Source organism: Macaca mulatta, chromosome 1, assembly GCF_049350105.2.
Source record: "Macaca mulatta isolate MMU2019108-1 chromosome 1, T2T-MMU8v2.0, whole genome shotgun sequence".
NCBI classification, from domain to species: domain Eukaryota; kingdom Metazoa; phylum Chordata; class Mammalia; order Primates; family Cercopithecidae; genus Macaca; species Macaca mulatta.
This window is the reverse complement of record NC_133406.1, coordinates 79,954,847-79,970,247: the sequence shown is the minus strand read 5'-3', so window position 1 is coordinate 79,970,247 and position 15,401 is coordinate 79,954,847. Positions and strand designations below refer to the sequence as shown.

Here is a 15,401-nt window from a genome sequence, read left to right as displayed (position 1 = left end):
GGTGACAGATGACACAGAGGGGCTGCGGGCACTCATGCAGGACTCCCCCTCACGGGGTGTGCATTTGCTGAGCATGAACATGGTTTCATGGAGGGCCTGGAGATCTTTAGAGCTGTTTGTCCCAGACCTGGCCTTCTTAAACTTCATCTCTGTTGCAATTTGGGTCTCTGTCAGTCCTAGCAGGTCCATCTCTGCTGTGATTGGGAACAGACTTCAGTGGAGAAACTAAAATGTTCTTCAAGTCAGTGGCCTGTGCCTGTGAGTCCTGGTGGACCTCCTGGAGCAATTACAACAAAACAGTGCAGGGAAGAAACAGCTCCTGACCTCTTCTGTTTTGTAATGATTGGCATCCACCAGCCTGGTGTTCTAGCAAAGGTCCTTGCCGACTGCTGGCCTTGCAACACTCTGACTCATCCTCAGCCCACGTACCTCTGCTGGAGCATCCTATGGACCCTTGCTGTGTAGCTAATTCATGACACTGTTGCTCCTACCCTGCAGGATGCTGGGACCCCAAGAGGCTCCATGCTCCCCAGTCAAACACAGTTCCGACCTTGCTTCCATTTGTGTCACACAGAGTGTCCCCTTCACTCTAACTTACTTTATGATTCCGGCCTTTGGCAGTCTGGGGAGATAGTTTTTGGGGCCTTGGCCACCCCAAGAAGACACTTCCTGTATCTCCAGGGATTTAAGTAGAACAAACATTTCCAGCTTCTTCTTTGCAGAACTGCTTCAATTAAGAGTAGCCCTGGGCTCTAGGGCTCTATTCAGGACATTTACTCCCAAATGGCTGGCCTAACCTGTACTGAGCCTTCCGTGGTGACATGCCCCTGGGTATCTTTTGATGTTAGAGGCAGGCTTTTATTCACAGTATAATTTAAAACTTTCTCTTGATATCATAGTTCTCGTCGTTCCTTTACTGGAATCCATAACGGGGCAACTCTGGGTGAATAATCTGCTTGGACCTGCCTGGTCCCTGGGCCGCCTCTCTCAGCACAGGGTCCTGTGGGTGGCAGACAGGCCAGGCCAGTGTGCTGGACCTTTCTTGGGAAGTAGAACCTGGCTACTCCCACCTGTGTTCCTTGTCTCATCAGTTCTTTCTACTCAGTTATAGACAGACTTCTTTCTTTCATTTTTTTAAGGAGGAAAGTGTTTAATCTTTATGATTCTAATTCTTTCACTCCAGAGCCTGAAAATATTGATTGCAAAAAGCCATTTGATGCTCTTGAAACCTACAAACCTACAGAACATTTTAATGAGCTGCTAAAAGTTTTTTTTTTTTTTTTTTTTTTTTTTTTTTTTAAATCACATAGATTGTGTTTTGTTGAATCTGAACCGCCAGCCTTCTTTGAGAAAGGTTGGAAGGTTGTTTGAACTGAGGTTTTCCTCAGGCTGAGGAGGGAGATGGTTGCTTTACATGGGAAGAAGCAGGAGAAATCCTCTGTGTCTCTGGGTCAAAGGGCTGGTAATAATTAGGGCAGATTCCTGTATCTGCTACCTGCTGACACTGGTCTAGTGTGCTACATGTATGTCATCTCATAGAGCCCTCCTGACACCACCACCAACCAGGACGAGGGGGAGTGTCACCAGATGGAGACTTGGCACAACCCCTGACCCCCATACGTGCAGTTTCAATTTCTCTGATTGAAGTGATACAGAAATTCAGTTCCTCGTCTCACTGTTCCAGTCTTATAAATAGCTATTTTTTTTTTTCTAAAAAATAGTAAGCGTAGTTTTAGAGAAGGTAGACCACAAAGAAGGCTTGTGTTTAAGTACCAGCCCTGACAGTTTCCATCCAGGTGACCTTGGACAAGCCAGTTTTTGTTTCTGAGACTTGTTAGTTTGTTTTGTTTCTGAGGTAGTCTAACCCCTATAACAACACGATGAGTTGACTATATCTCCTTCTTACAGGAAAGGCAACGGAGGCTCAAAGAGCTTCAATAAGTGGCTCAAAAACACATGGCTGATGAGTGTTGACACTAGAATCAGCATGTTTCCAATAAGCTACCACTTACTGAACTTGTCATATATGTTAGGCACTGGACTGTTTTATGTGCAGCTTTTCATTTGGTTCTTCATAAATCATTAAGATAGGCTATATCAACATGGGGAAACTAAGGCTGAGAGAATTGAATTAACTTGTTTAACAGTCACACAGCTTATACATGACACAGCAGAGACAAACTCAGTTCTGTTAGACTTCAAAGCCCATGTTATAACCACCAAGTCACCGAGATGACTCATGTGGTAATCCTTTGTTCACAGGTTTAGAGCTTAGAGGAGAGATTAAACCGCTATGTAACTATGATTGGTGTCCTTAGAAAAATATTAAGTTATCAGACAAAAGATACTAAGATACCAAGAATTTCAGACTACAGAGCAATTGTTTCCAGCTGTGGGGATCAAGGAAGACTTTGTAGGGAAGTTATTATTTGACTTGGAAAGCTGGTTGTGATTTGTGAGTGAGATATGTGTGCAGGTAGTGGCTAGGAAGGGGCCCGTTTCCTTCTGGGTGCTCTAGCAGGTGCTATGCTGGAAATTAGTATGGGACAGAATAGAGGTATGGGGGAAGAAAGGGTTGGTTCTGTCTGGCATCTGGCAGAATACATTCTTAGTCAAGGTAAGCATATGAATTTAAATATCTATGTTTGCCATCTACATCTACCTATACCTCCATTCCTGTATCTAGAGCTCATTCATCTTTTAGGGCTTAATTTCACCCTTGGGAATATGCCCCTCATATGAAGACATGAATATATACTGTGATGTTTTCCACAGCATTGTGTGTGTGTTTATCAGGGGCTGGGAGGGCAGAGAGAGTGATACACAGATGCACACTGTGGCTGACCACGCTGCAGATAGAAGCTCACAGAATGACATGCATGCACCTTAAAAGCCTACTGCTGAATGGGGAGAAAAAGATACATAAGTCAATACTACCTATGTAAGTGAAAAATATATGTACCCCAAATAATAATGCATATTTTATAAGGGCATTTACAGATAAAAAGGTAAACATTAAACACGTAGATATGATTGTCTATGGATGGGGGATGGGAATGAAGAATGGGAATAAAAGTGATAGCTAATTAAATCAAAGATTAACCCAAATCAAAGATGATAATATGTCATGAACTAAGGTTCATAACTTATTCAACCCTCTGAGATTCATCCCTTCCACTCACACCTGGCTGGGGTGGGAGGGGCATCAGGAAAGCCTACACCCTGATGGCAGGTCAGGTGTCCACTGCGTGTGCAAAGAATTCCATGATCTTCCAACATGGCTGTGCTCCCAAGATCTAGACAATATGAGTAACAAATAGGCCCAGGATCTTAGAGACTGAATACAACAAAGAAGGGTCTGACCTGCAGGTTGTCTGCATATGTGTTGAGTCAGAGAGAAAAATAAAGTCCTCACCCAAAGGAGAGGAGTAGAGGTGGGAAGTTCTTAGAGAAGGGAAGGTGGGACAGGGACAGAGCCTTGGGGAGAGTCTGTGCACAGAGCATATGCACTACACAGGAGGATGGGGGAAAAGAGAAAACAGGACACCAAGGGGGCTAGGTAGCAAGCCAGAGAATGTTACCTATCTATGAAGCTTCCAGTGTGTTGCTCAAGCAGAGGTGGCCCCTTAAAAAAGGTTGTTCCAGGACAAACATTACATGCACTGCCCCAGGATCCAGATAGTAAAACTGTCCAACGATCATGAATGTATCATCATTTGGCCTGAAATTAGTTTCCATGCTTTGCTAACCTAAGGGAAGTCGAAGATTCACTGACGTCATGCAGGGTGGAAGTGTGTAGTGGGGATAGTGTTGTTTAGTCACGTCTTTCTTTGCATATGAATGGTCAAGTTTTCCCTCTAGGTAGTCAAGCCACCCAGCTAGCTGGGTGGTTCACCTCACATAGCAACACCAGCTCATCAGACAGCTCCCCCAAAAAGCAGTCTGACTGGCAAGTTCTTAAGTTGACTTCTGAGTTTTCTTTTTCCACAATTGAAATTATAATTGCTTTTTGCATTTCCTCATAGAACTCATCTCTTTTCCTGAAAGAAAAATGCATTCATTAACAGAGGCAGGAGGATGCTGGCATATTCAGTATCAGCAACAGAGACAGTAGTATGTGATGAGGTCAGTGAGGAAGGGCCGAGGAGATCAGGTAGGAGCTGGTGGCCACTGCCAGGATGTTGGCTTTCGTCTGAGTGAGATGGAGCAACAATGCAGGGTTTAGGTCAGAGGAATGACATGATTTGAGCTGGGATTTAAACAGATTTTGGAAAATAGGGACCATGTTTTAGTCACTTTTGTAATGCTAGTGTCAGAAAATTCTTTGGAACCTGAGAAATGCTTAACAAATTTGCGCAGAATGGCAGTACATTACTGAAAACAAGCAAAAAAAAAAAAAAAAAAAAGGCACTATCCCAGGTAATTGATAAGAGCACAGTTGTGTTTGAGGTAGAAGATAGAAAGATTCGTTTGGGGCATATTGTATTTATTATTTTAAAGTCTTAATATTTACATTCTGTCCAGGACTTAAATGCCCACATGCCAATAGCTCATCCCTCAAAGGGTATCCAGTGAAAGCCAGCTTTTTCTGTCGTATGGATAAAACTTCTTACAGCTCAAGAGTCACTGTGTCTACCTTGCACCTATACCTGGCCAGGACTGATTGACTTTCAACAGTTTAGTTTCCAATCTTCAGGTTTTGAGAAATATGAAGCATATTCAGATGTGAATTGTATTGGTAATCCAGACCATTACTATTATAATCCCTAGGAAATCATGGAGCCAGAAAGTGTTTTCATTCAGCAACAAAAAAGCTTTTATCCTCTATCCCCAGCTGGCATACTTTCATGGAGGACTTCTCTTTGATCTTCCCTCTTTATCTTTTGTATGTTTGAGATGAGTTTGTTTCTTCATTCATCAAGGCTGTAAGCTCACTAAAGACAAACTTCAGGAAGGAAAGCAAATGAAGTTCTGATTGTGAATTCCCAGTCTCTTATGGCAATTCCAGAACTGCCCTTTTCCTTTTTTTTTATTTTTATTTTTTTTTAATTTTAATTTTTATTATTATACTTTAAGTTCTAGGGTACATGTGCATAACGTGCAGGTTTGTTACATATGTATACTTGTGCCATGTTGCTGTGCTGCACCCATCAACTCGTCAGCACCCATCAACTTGTCATTTACATCAAGTATAACTCCCAATGCAATCCCTCCCCCCTCCCCCCTCCCCCATCCCCCCTCCCCATGATAGGCCCTGGTGTGTGATGTTCCCCTTCCCGAGTCCAAGTGATCTCATTGTTCAGTTCCCACCTATGAGTGAGAACATGCGGTGTTTGGTTTTCTGTTCTTGTGATAGTTTGCTAAGAATGATGGTTTCCAGCTGCATCCATGTCCCTACAAAGGACACAAACTCATCCTTTTTTATGGCTGCATAGTATTCCATGGTGTATATGTGCCACATTTTCTTAATCCAGTCTGTCACTGATGGACATTTGGGTTGATTCCAAGTCTTTGCTATTGTGAATAGTGCCGCAATGAACATACGTGTGCATGTGTCTTTATAGCAGCATGATTTATAATCCTTTGGGTATTTTTCTAAAGGATCCTAAGTACTCTGGTGGGAGCCTAGGTGGAGTTTGCAAGAGGGGCAGCCTGTTTTAGGGCTGTAGCTTGGAGTTTCAGGTTTAAACATGAAAGTTTCTGCCTTGTCTTTGCTATGCATAAGCTGATGACCTGGGCAAGGCAACTCATCTCTTAGCACAAAGGGAGGCAGAAGGAGCATTCACTGAATTCCATTTATGGACTCACACTAGGGCAGGTGCTAATGATGCATGATAGTCTAACCCCTATAACAGCACTATGAGTTGAATATATCTCCTTCTTACACGAAAGGCAATGGAGGCTCAAAAGGCTTCAATAAGTGGCTCAAAGACACGTGGCTGATGAGTGTTGAAACTAGAATCAGCATGTTTCCAAAGACCACACACTTGCCCTGCCTCCTTCTGAACCTGGGCTTATTCCTCTCTAAGATGAGTTCCTTAGTTTTCCTTCAAAGTCTTTCCAGCTTCAAAAGTTTGTGATTGAGTGAGGTTGGATTCTGACAGCACAGGAATTCATTCTATAGTGCTGGAACTCAATTGGGTTCATAGCAACGCTCCTCTTTCTTCTAACTAAGACTTTCCATTCATAAAGGCTGGTCTCCATCTTCCATGTGACACCCCAGTCTCACTCGTCATCACTTTTCTTTGAACTGCACTGGAAATTCTTGCTTTCATCTCCCAAACTTGCTCATTTGCCTCTTCTCCTTCTGCAGAAACCTCTTTCTCTTTTTGTCCTCACCTGCGTTTTTCCCTCCTCCGACATAGTTCTCTGAAAAACTTACCTTCTCTTTTTCCAGGTGTATCTTATTTCTATCTGAAAGCTTTCTGGGTTAAATAAACAGTTTGAATGGCTTTGGAAAAGTCATTTCACTCTGCACTTAGTTTTCATCTGTGAAATTAGACCGCTGCATTACATGGTCTCCCTAGGCCCTTCCAGTGCCAAAATTTTGATTACAAACGAATCTCAAATCTCTTTCTTTCCCCGGCAGCTGTGGGCTTTGTTTCCACATTAGGTCAGTGTGCAGTCTCCACCATACTTCTTTGTTTTTATTCCTGGGTTTTTGCCATATGCAGCATTTAGGTAGTTCTAACAGAACTGTAAACTCTTGAAAAGAAGGGACCCTGTGAATTCCTTCTTCCTAACCCCTCCACTCCTATCTCTGGTCCACAAGACTAATCTACAAACTCAGGGATTATTCAAATAATGCCGTCACCTGTTGGACAGATGACAGGTGGCAAGTGCCATCCACAGCCTTGTTTTTCTGGTGTCCCTGTCATATTCTCGACATTCAGCTTTTTCAAAAATATCTTTAGTTACTCATTAGTCTGAGAATTAGGCTTTAGCTGTTGGCTATTCTATGAATGGCTCTTTCAGTACAAACTAACTGAATCTGTGTCTATGACCTTAATTAGAAAGAGAAATTTAAATGGAACTGCCTCCTTGTGATGTCCTCTGAATTTCAGAAATGAAATTTGGGTCCTTTCAGTCTGACGGAATGTATAACACTTCCAGAGTTATCAGGAACCTGTCAGAACCATTATGGTTAGATGTAAGTGTTTTTCTAAATGCTGCTATCTATGGAGTCTGATGTTTGAATTCCAGTGGTGGAAGACAATATTTATGCAGTCATTCATTCAAACATCATTTTATTGAGCGCTTACTATGTGTCATTTACTGGGGTAAAAGGATGAGTAAAACTTGGTTCTTGCCCTTAAGAGGTATTTGGCCAAAAAGGAAAGGGGTACTAAAACAGTTACTATAATGCATGGAGATACACCGTTAGAAAGTATATAAGAGTATAAACAGACAGGGAAGGTCTCCAGGGATGATAGGAATCTAATCAACGTGAGCAGTCAGTCTGTTTTACAGCCTCCTGCCCTGCAGCCTGTGTGGAGTACAGTCACCTTGTTGGTTTAAACCAGGTCCTGACGGATCCTGGCAACTTCTAGATGAACCTGAGTGAACTTTCCTCATTACCATGCCAAAGTCTCCACCCTGGGAGGAACTATACCTGCCTTACCATGACATGTGACCCATGCGCTGGCATGATGACTCACCATGTCTGTGCAACTGGGACCCCTCCTCTACCTGTCATGATGCACCCTCTCCCTTCTCCATTGCCCCATAAAACCCTCCTGTTCCCTTCCTTCCGGGAGACGCTGCTTTGGAGAACACTCCCAGTGTCCTCCTTACTTGCACCAAGTAATAAAACTCTTATTGATCAAAACCTGTGTTCTCATGGAGTTACTCACCAGCTGAACAAATCCTGTTTTATTGAGGGTAACAGAGGTCCTGAAGAGCTAGGAACTGGATATAACCAGAGGCATCACAGACGATGCCACAGAGTATGTGAATTTAGGGCTAAGCTTTAATAAGATTTGGCAACAAAAGGCAGAGGGCATTTCAGGGAGAGAAACACCCAAAGGCACAGGGCAAATATGGAGAATGAGGGCATGGGTGAGGGGATAGGCGAAAATCAGATTAAAAGGTAAGCAGGGGCCAGATAGTGAAAGACTTTAAATGCCCTACAGAGGAAGCTCCATGCCAGTGGCTCTCCGGTTGTAATGGGCTGAAGGCTTATAAAGGGACTTGGCTGAACATGTAGATTTCTGGGACCTACTGATTTGATTCAGCTGGCTTGAAGTGGAGCTTAGAAATCTGCATTGTAAGCCAGCCTCCTGGATGATTCGGATGTAGGCAGTCTGCTGGTAATCTTGTGCAGACATTGTTGTCGGCAGTGGAAAATACAAAGATTGACATACAGCCTCATACTGGGCTTAGAAGGACAAGTCTAGCAGTTGAGTATGGCAGCTGCGTTGAGGGAGAAAGGCTCATCGTGGTGTGGTCAGTTATCATTTCATTGTGATGGTTCACGTGAGAAATGCCCAATGCCTGAACTGTAGCAGTAGGCAGTGGTAATGCAGAGACAGAGGTGAGAACTCTTGCAGAGGGAGAATCTTCAGAATTCAGCAAATGAATGGAAGTTGGTGAGAGAGAAGGGGGAGAATCACAAGTACATTTAGTAGTTCTCACAGGAGTAATCAGGGTCTAGGATCATTTATGCAAAGTAAAATATGTTTGAGGGAGAAGATAAAAAGGTTGAATTGGGGCATATTGAGATTTCAGTGTCAGTGGAAGCTACAACTAGAGGTTTAATTCAGGTCTTCTCCAGGTTTGCTTTTGGGGAATAGGAATATGTGTAGGGGATAGTTGAAGCCATGGGTTTCTATGAGATAAAGTGATAACCTTGGGATAGCGACCAGAGAAAGTCAAAGACAGCGCCTGAGGCACCTCTGCCTTTAAGGGAAGAGAAGATGGGGCGGGACCTGTAACTAATTTAGGTGAGTGGAATCTCACCTAAATTAAGGGGAGGGGAGAATTTAACTGAGGACTTTTTCAACATCAGTCTGAGACTGAGGCACAGTTTGTCCCCTAGCGGCAAGGAGGGGAATTGCGGTGAAGAGCCAGATATGCTGAAAGGCAGAAGGGGAAGTCCACACACACAGATGAGGGCTAAGAAGTGAGATAATGGATGTGTCAATATATATTTGTATGCACACGCACGTACCTGTGCATGCATGTGTGCACCTGGGTGTATGTGTGGGCATGAAATTTGTGTTCATTATGTGCTACATAGGTAAGAGCCTTCTTTGTGACAGGGATGTGACAATCCTGTGAGTGAGGTAGGGGAATAGTAGCCAAAGTGTGCAGGACACCAAGAGGTCAGGAGTCAAAGGGCAAGGGAAAGTGAGAGCCAGGAGCTGTGGGGCGGGACTGGAGGAACTCCAGGGAGGGGCGCTGACACATACTGGCAGGCCGGGGGAAATTGAACGTGGCCAGAATGAGACTCAGCAGAAGACAACAGTGTCAAATGCAGCAGAGGGATTTAAAAAACTGAGAAATGGCCTGGAGATTGCCATTTGGAAAGTCATTGGTGACCTTTGACAGGGTGGTTTCTGTGGGGTCTGACTGAAGAGTGAACAGACGGTGAGAAGGTTGTTTGAGCAAAAGGAAGGAGAGAGCTGGTGACTCTGAGGTTGGAAGCAGTGATGATATGAGGCAGTTTTGCCCATTAAGCATATTGGTGCATCTTGGGGACTTAAAAAGATTTGTTTTGGATGATTTGCACTTCAAAAATTAGTCTTTTTCCTAAGAGGATAATAAAACTTAAAAGTACCATAACATGTTTTTCTGCGATATTTAAATAGCTTTTGATCCTGTCTGTTGTTAACAGTTGCTTCTCCAGGAGTTTTAGGCCATTGGCAATAAACCAAGTAAATATTCTAACATAGAAAATAAAATGGCCCTTTACTACTGAAGTGTTTTTTATAAATAGCTGTCTCATGTTAACTCAGACTCAGTGGGTGTATGTGTCTGTGTGTCTGTTCACACACAATTGTAGATGTGGGATGTCTGTGTGCTCATTTAATCAATTAATATTTTCACCTTCTTTTTTTTTTTTTTTTTTTTTTTTTTGAGATGGAGTCTCGCTGTGTCGCCCGGGCTGGAGTGCAGTGGCCGGATCTCAGCTCACTGCAAGCTCCGCCTCCGGGGTTTACACCATTCTCCTGCCTCAGCCTCCCGAGTAGCTGGGACTACAGGCGCCCTCCATCTCGCCCGGCTAGTTTTTTGTATTTTTTTTTTTAGTAGAGACGGGGTTTCACCGTGTTAGCCAGGATGGTCTCGATCTCCTGACCTCGTGATCCACCCGTCTAGGCCTCCCAAAGTGCTGGGATTACAGGCTTGAGCCACCGAGCCCGGCCAATATTTTCACCTTCTATGTGTTAGGCAGTGTAGGTTCTGAGCATATGCCAGTGAACAGAAAAGCCATGATTAAGCTAATTATTACAGTGACTTGAGATATGTATGTGCATAGGCAAATCCTTTCACGTTGTGTTGGCAAGGGAGGAGGACTAATCAGGAAAATAGGGCAACTCGATGGGCCAAAAAATCAAAAAAGAATTCAAGATGCCATCTCTTTCTACATAAAGATGATCTTATGCAGTGGTGTGCTGGTAGACTGGCTCTCTAGGAGGTACAGGGAAAAGCCTTGATATGTAGCATTTACCAATTATCATGGTGTAAATATTTTCACTGGGGGTGATTTCAAACCTCCAACTTGATGTCATTGAATGGAGCTAAAGGAAGAGATGTACACAGGTGGCTCTGGCAAACCAGCATTAGCCAGCTCCAGCACCCCACTAACCCTTTGTGCAGGCAGAAAAATAATAATAATGATTTCTTTCATTTATGGAGCTGTTTGAAGTTAACCAGGTGTTTTGACATATTTTCCTTTACCTGCACATCACCCTGAGTGTGATGTTAGAGGATATGATTTGAAGAATATGGAAAATCTCTTTGGCTAGCCACAAAGCCTTACATGACCACTGAGGTAATTCTCTTTGGTATAGCATTCATGAATGAAGACCATGCCTTTTAAATAATAAAATACAAGATATATAAATGTTGTTATTCCAGGGTAAGACAAGAAATATCTCGATTATGGGATACCATTGGAGAAAGAAGTCCCAAAAGAAGCCACAGAGAAGGAGGGTGGGTAGATATGTAAGGAAAATGGTCAAAAGAGAGATCCAAGGATATTAAAGACATTTTTTCTATGTCATAATGTTGCTTAGGGTATGCCCTACTCCTATATCATAGATCTTACCAAATGTAGTTCATGCTCCATTATCTACTCTAATGGAGGAAAATTGGACAACACAATTCAAAACAATGAACAACCTTGAAAGATATATACAATTGGATTTGCAGAGAAGATAATGTTTCATGGTATCTGTAGCATCCTGTGAATGATTTACTTATTCTAACTCTGAGCTTAAAGAATCTACTCATGATGATGCATATTGCAGGGAATTGACAAGTGTCACAAGATTAGTACCAATCTAGACTTTGTTGTACAAATGAGTGCAGGATCGGGGTGGTTATACTTCCTTTTAAATAATTTAATGAAATATCATTTTAGAGTTAGTTCTATTTAAAAGATTTTTTAAAAACTCTCGTCCTGTTGTCCTAGAAATAAAAATACTTTTTCTGACAGAAACATAATTAATTTGATTATAAGGTTTAAAGTGTACCGTGTGTGTGTGTGCATGCAGTGTGTGTGTATGCACGCATGTGTATAACTTCAACTGCTGCTGACTATAAGAGAAATCGATATCTGGCCACTGGTGGTTGTAGGCTGTATTCACTTGGCAACAGTTTATATATTGGTGGCTGACAATGAGGAGAATGGTGGGTGTGCATACTATCAATTTTAAGAGCATATTTTTTCTCTACCAGTAGCAGTGGCTCAGCATTCTATTTGTCATTTCTGGCCTTGAAAGTAGTAGTTAATAAATGACAATAACTTTTAGCACACATGCTTTTTCCTGTTCTGCAGTTTAGTTTCAGTGTGGAGGGAGAGAAATAAAATTTTGAATTGCTAATAGAAGTGGTGGGCAGGGTATTGGAAAGTTAACTTGGATATAAAACGCAAGCCAAGTGGTGGCTTCAGTGAAAAAGGCTGCCATTTGATGGCTACAACCCATATGCCGAAGTTTATTTCCTTTGTTATGTCATTAATGAAAAAAAAATTTTTTTATTCTTAGCTCTGTGATCCCAGCCACCACCAATCCAATCAATGACCAACTTTGACTTTTTCTCTTCAGTGTATTTTTCCTCTGTTTCCTCCTATCAATGCTTTTTTGCCTCCACTGCATTCCAGGATTTTATTACCTCCATAGGGATAAATGCAAAACCTTTCTAATGGTGATAATAATAATCACAGTAACTAGTACCTAAAATCTGGGTAGTGTTCACATTTGGCTGAGGATGTCCACCTAGCTTGTCCATTTAATCCCTATAGCACTCCTGGGATATTGGAAACTGAAGCTCAGAGTGGCTGAGTGATGTGCCCAGGCTTACAGAGGTAGCATGTGTGGATGAACCTTTACCTTTTGACTCCGAATTAAGTGCACTAGCCCCTACTCAGACTGTCCCAGCCTCTCTTTGTGCTCTTACTTTCCCCTTGTTCTGATAAAATATATACACAGTTGCTGGAACATTCATCTCATAAACTACTTTCTGTGAGAATCCTTTTCCTAACAGATCCAGCTCAACTCCCTTTGCCTCTTTCCTGAGGTTCCCCTGAGCACTCAGGTGTATGCTAAACAACCATTGGCCACTGGTTCTTCCCACACTGAACATCAAACTTTTCTAGCCTATGTTGAGGTTGAGAGCAATTAAAATACCCACATCTTTCTCACGAGAGCTTGTACATCTTTTGGTCATGTGACAGTAGGTGCTGATAGTACGATAGGAAAGTTGTCCATCAGGAAAGTCTTGTAATCTCTATTTAAAAATATTCCTCTTTCATTCATCTCTATGATGAAAATCTACTCATTCTTCAAGACTTGTATATCAGAAGGTATTTTTTTTTAACATGGGATATTTCCTGATTCTCCAATCAAACACAATTGCCCTATCATTTGACTTGTTTCTTACGTGTTGTGTTGCAATTGCTTTTATTGTCTTACGTCCTTTAGTAATCTGTGTAATCCTTAGGGTCAGGAAAAAAGTTCACAAATAGAAGATGCTCAGTAAACATTTGTTGAATTCAATTAAAATTAATTAGTTTAAAAGCACTCCAATTACAATAGATGCTCTTTTATCCAATGTTGTTGTTACAGTGTTTTTTGTTTAACCAAAAATGTTATGTTAACATGGAGAATCATTTTATAAAAAAATAAAAAGTCCTGTATATACCATAAACCCATTTAACTTTAAACTACATTCATTTGTCAGATTTTTGAATGCAGAGTCAAAGATCCTCTTTGACTTTGCATTCATTGACTCAAGTTCCTGGTTTTCTTTCTTGTTTCAGTCATATCCGCAATGAAAAATTTGACATTTCCAATTTGAGTTTCTTTATTGTGGAAAGAGAGCTTATAGACACTTGCAATGCATTCTGAGTACAGTAACTATTAAAAAGTTCTACCAGGTTAGGCAACATAGGAAAACACTGTATCTACAAAATATATATATATATATTAGTTGAGCATGGTGTCATTCACCTGTGGTCCCAGCTACTCAGGAGGCTAAGGTGGGAGCATCCCTTGAGCCTAGGAGGTTGAGGCTGCAGTGAACCATGATTATTCCATTACATTCCAGCCTTGGGGATAGAGAGAGACCTTGTCTCAGAAAACAAAAAAAAATTCCCTTCGTTCCTAACAGTTGTCTCTATTAATTAAATGGCAGTTCTATAGAGTTGCCCTCTCCAATATAGTAGACATGTGCCACATGCGTTTACTGTGCATTTGAAATGTGGCTAGTCAAAAGCAAGGGATGGCAGAAATGTAAAACACCCACTGGATTTCCAAGATTTAGTACAGACAAAGAACATAAAAGATCTCAATTTATATGATTATACGCTTGAATATGCTGAGTAAAATACAATAAATTCTTAAAATTATTTTTATCTGGTCCATTGTACTTTTTTTTTGAGATAGGGTCTTGCTCTGTTGCCCAAGCTGGAGTGCAATGGCACAGTCATAGCTTAGTAACTTTGAATTCCTGGGCTCGAGTGATCCTCCCCCCTCAGCCTCCTAAGTAGCTGGGACTACAGGCACATGTCACATGTCTGGCTCCTCTTTTTACTTTCTAAATGTGACTACTAGAGAATGTAAATTTACCTAAGTGGTTTGGATTTCACTTCTCTTGGATAGCACTGCTTTAGAGAGTTATGGTTATTGACTCTTCACAAAACACCCACTGTCACTTTCACAGAGATGACTACTCCTTCCTTTTTATACTAAAATTTCTTAATTATACTTAATATTACATTAAATTACTTAATGATAGTAAGAAGAACAACTATTATAATCAGGTTTGGAAGCAAATGCAACTGAATTTTGGCATGCTCACTTTTCAGCTTGTGGGAGCAAAAGTCCATGGGAACTCAGAGAGTCACATGTTGTGCCTTTAGGTGCCTCCACCTCAGTTAGTGTGATGTTGAACAGAGCAGAAGGGGAGTGTAGTTTATTTACTGAAGCCATTAAGTGGAGATCGGTTAAGAGAGCTTCTTCTGGACTCCGTCATCCTAATATATCAAAGAGCAGCAGCTTGGAGATGTTCCCTTTTTGTTATGCTATTTTAGAATGACTATATCACAGCTCACTTCCCTGACATGCTCAGAATTGTAGATGTGAGAAATGAATTTCAGGACTAGCCTGACTAAATTGAACACAGATTAATTCTATTATGGGAAAATCAAGCAAATAATGATTATTTTAATGACTACATATAGCTGAAATGTGGGGGGTAAGAAGTTGTCCATATCCCACTAGCAAGTTAGTCCTTAAGGGGCTGTTGGGGTTTGGGTTTGCTTTCAAGCTGCAAGGATAAGGAAAGAGGCATGAGGGCTCTCAGAGAGGAATGTGCTTTTGGTCAGGATCTGGCCTGCAGCATAAAGTCATCCCTCATCCCTCTGACTCCGTCGTGGTCTGCTGGAGTCATGAGGAGGCACTGACTTTCATATAGGAAGACAGCTCTCCTCACCCACATCCTCTTCTGACTAGAAGGGGTGAATAGTTTGTCCGTTATGTTATGTCTGTAAGAAATGTGAGAGAGGATTGTGGAATCTGCTTTCACATCCCAGCTTTGACTAGGACAAGCCATGTAAGTGTCTTTACTGTACTGGCGATGTGCATGAATTGGGTGGGGGATGGAGAGCAGGGAGGTGCGTATGCACTGATCCATCCATACCTTACTTCTCTGTGTCTGGCAGCCTCTCACTGTGGTTG

At 41.8% G+C, this 15,401-nt stretch overlaps 1 long non-coding RNA gene across 1 annotated transcript in view; it reads left to right on the top strand.

The window, feature by feature from the left end:
- Positions 1–15,401, top strand: part of LOC144338324 (uncharacterized) — a 105,846-nt gene that overhangs the window by 86,981 nt on the left and 3,464 nt on the right. The gene's annotated exons all lie outside the window — the stretch shown is intronic.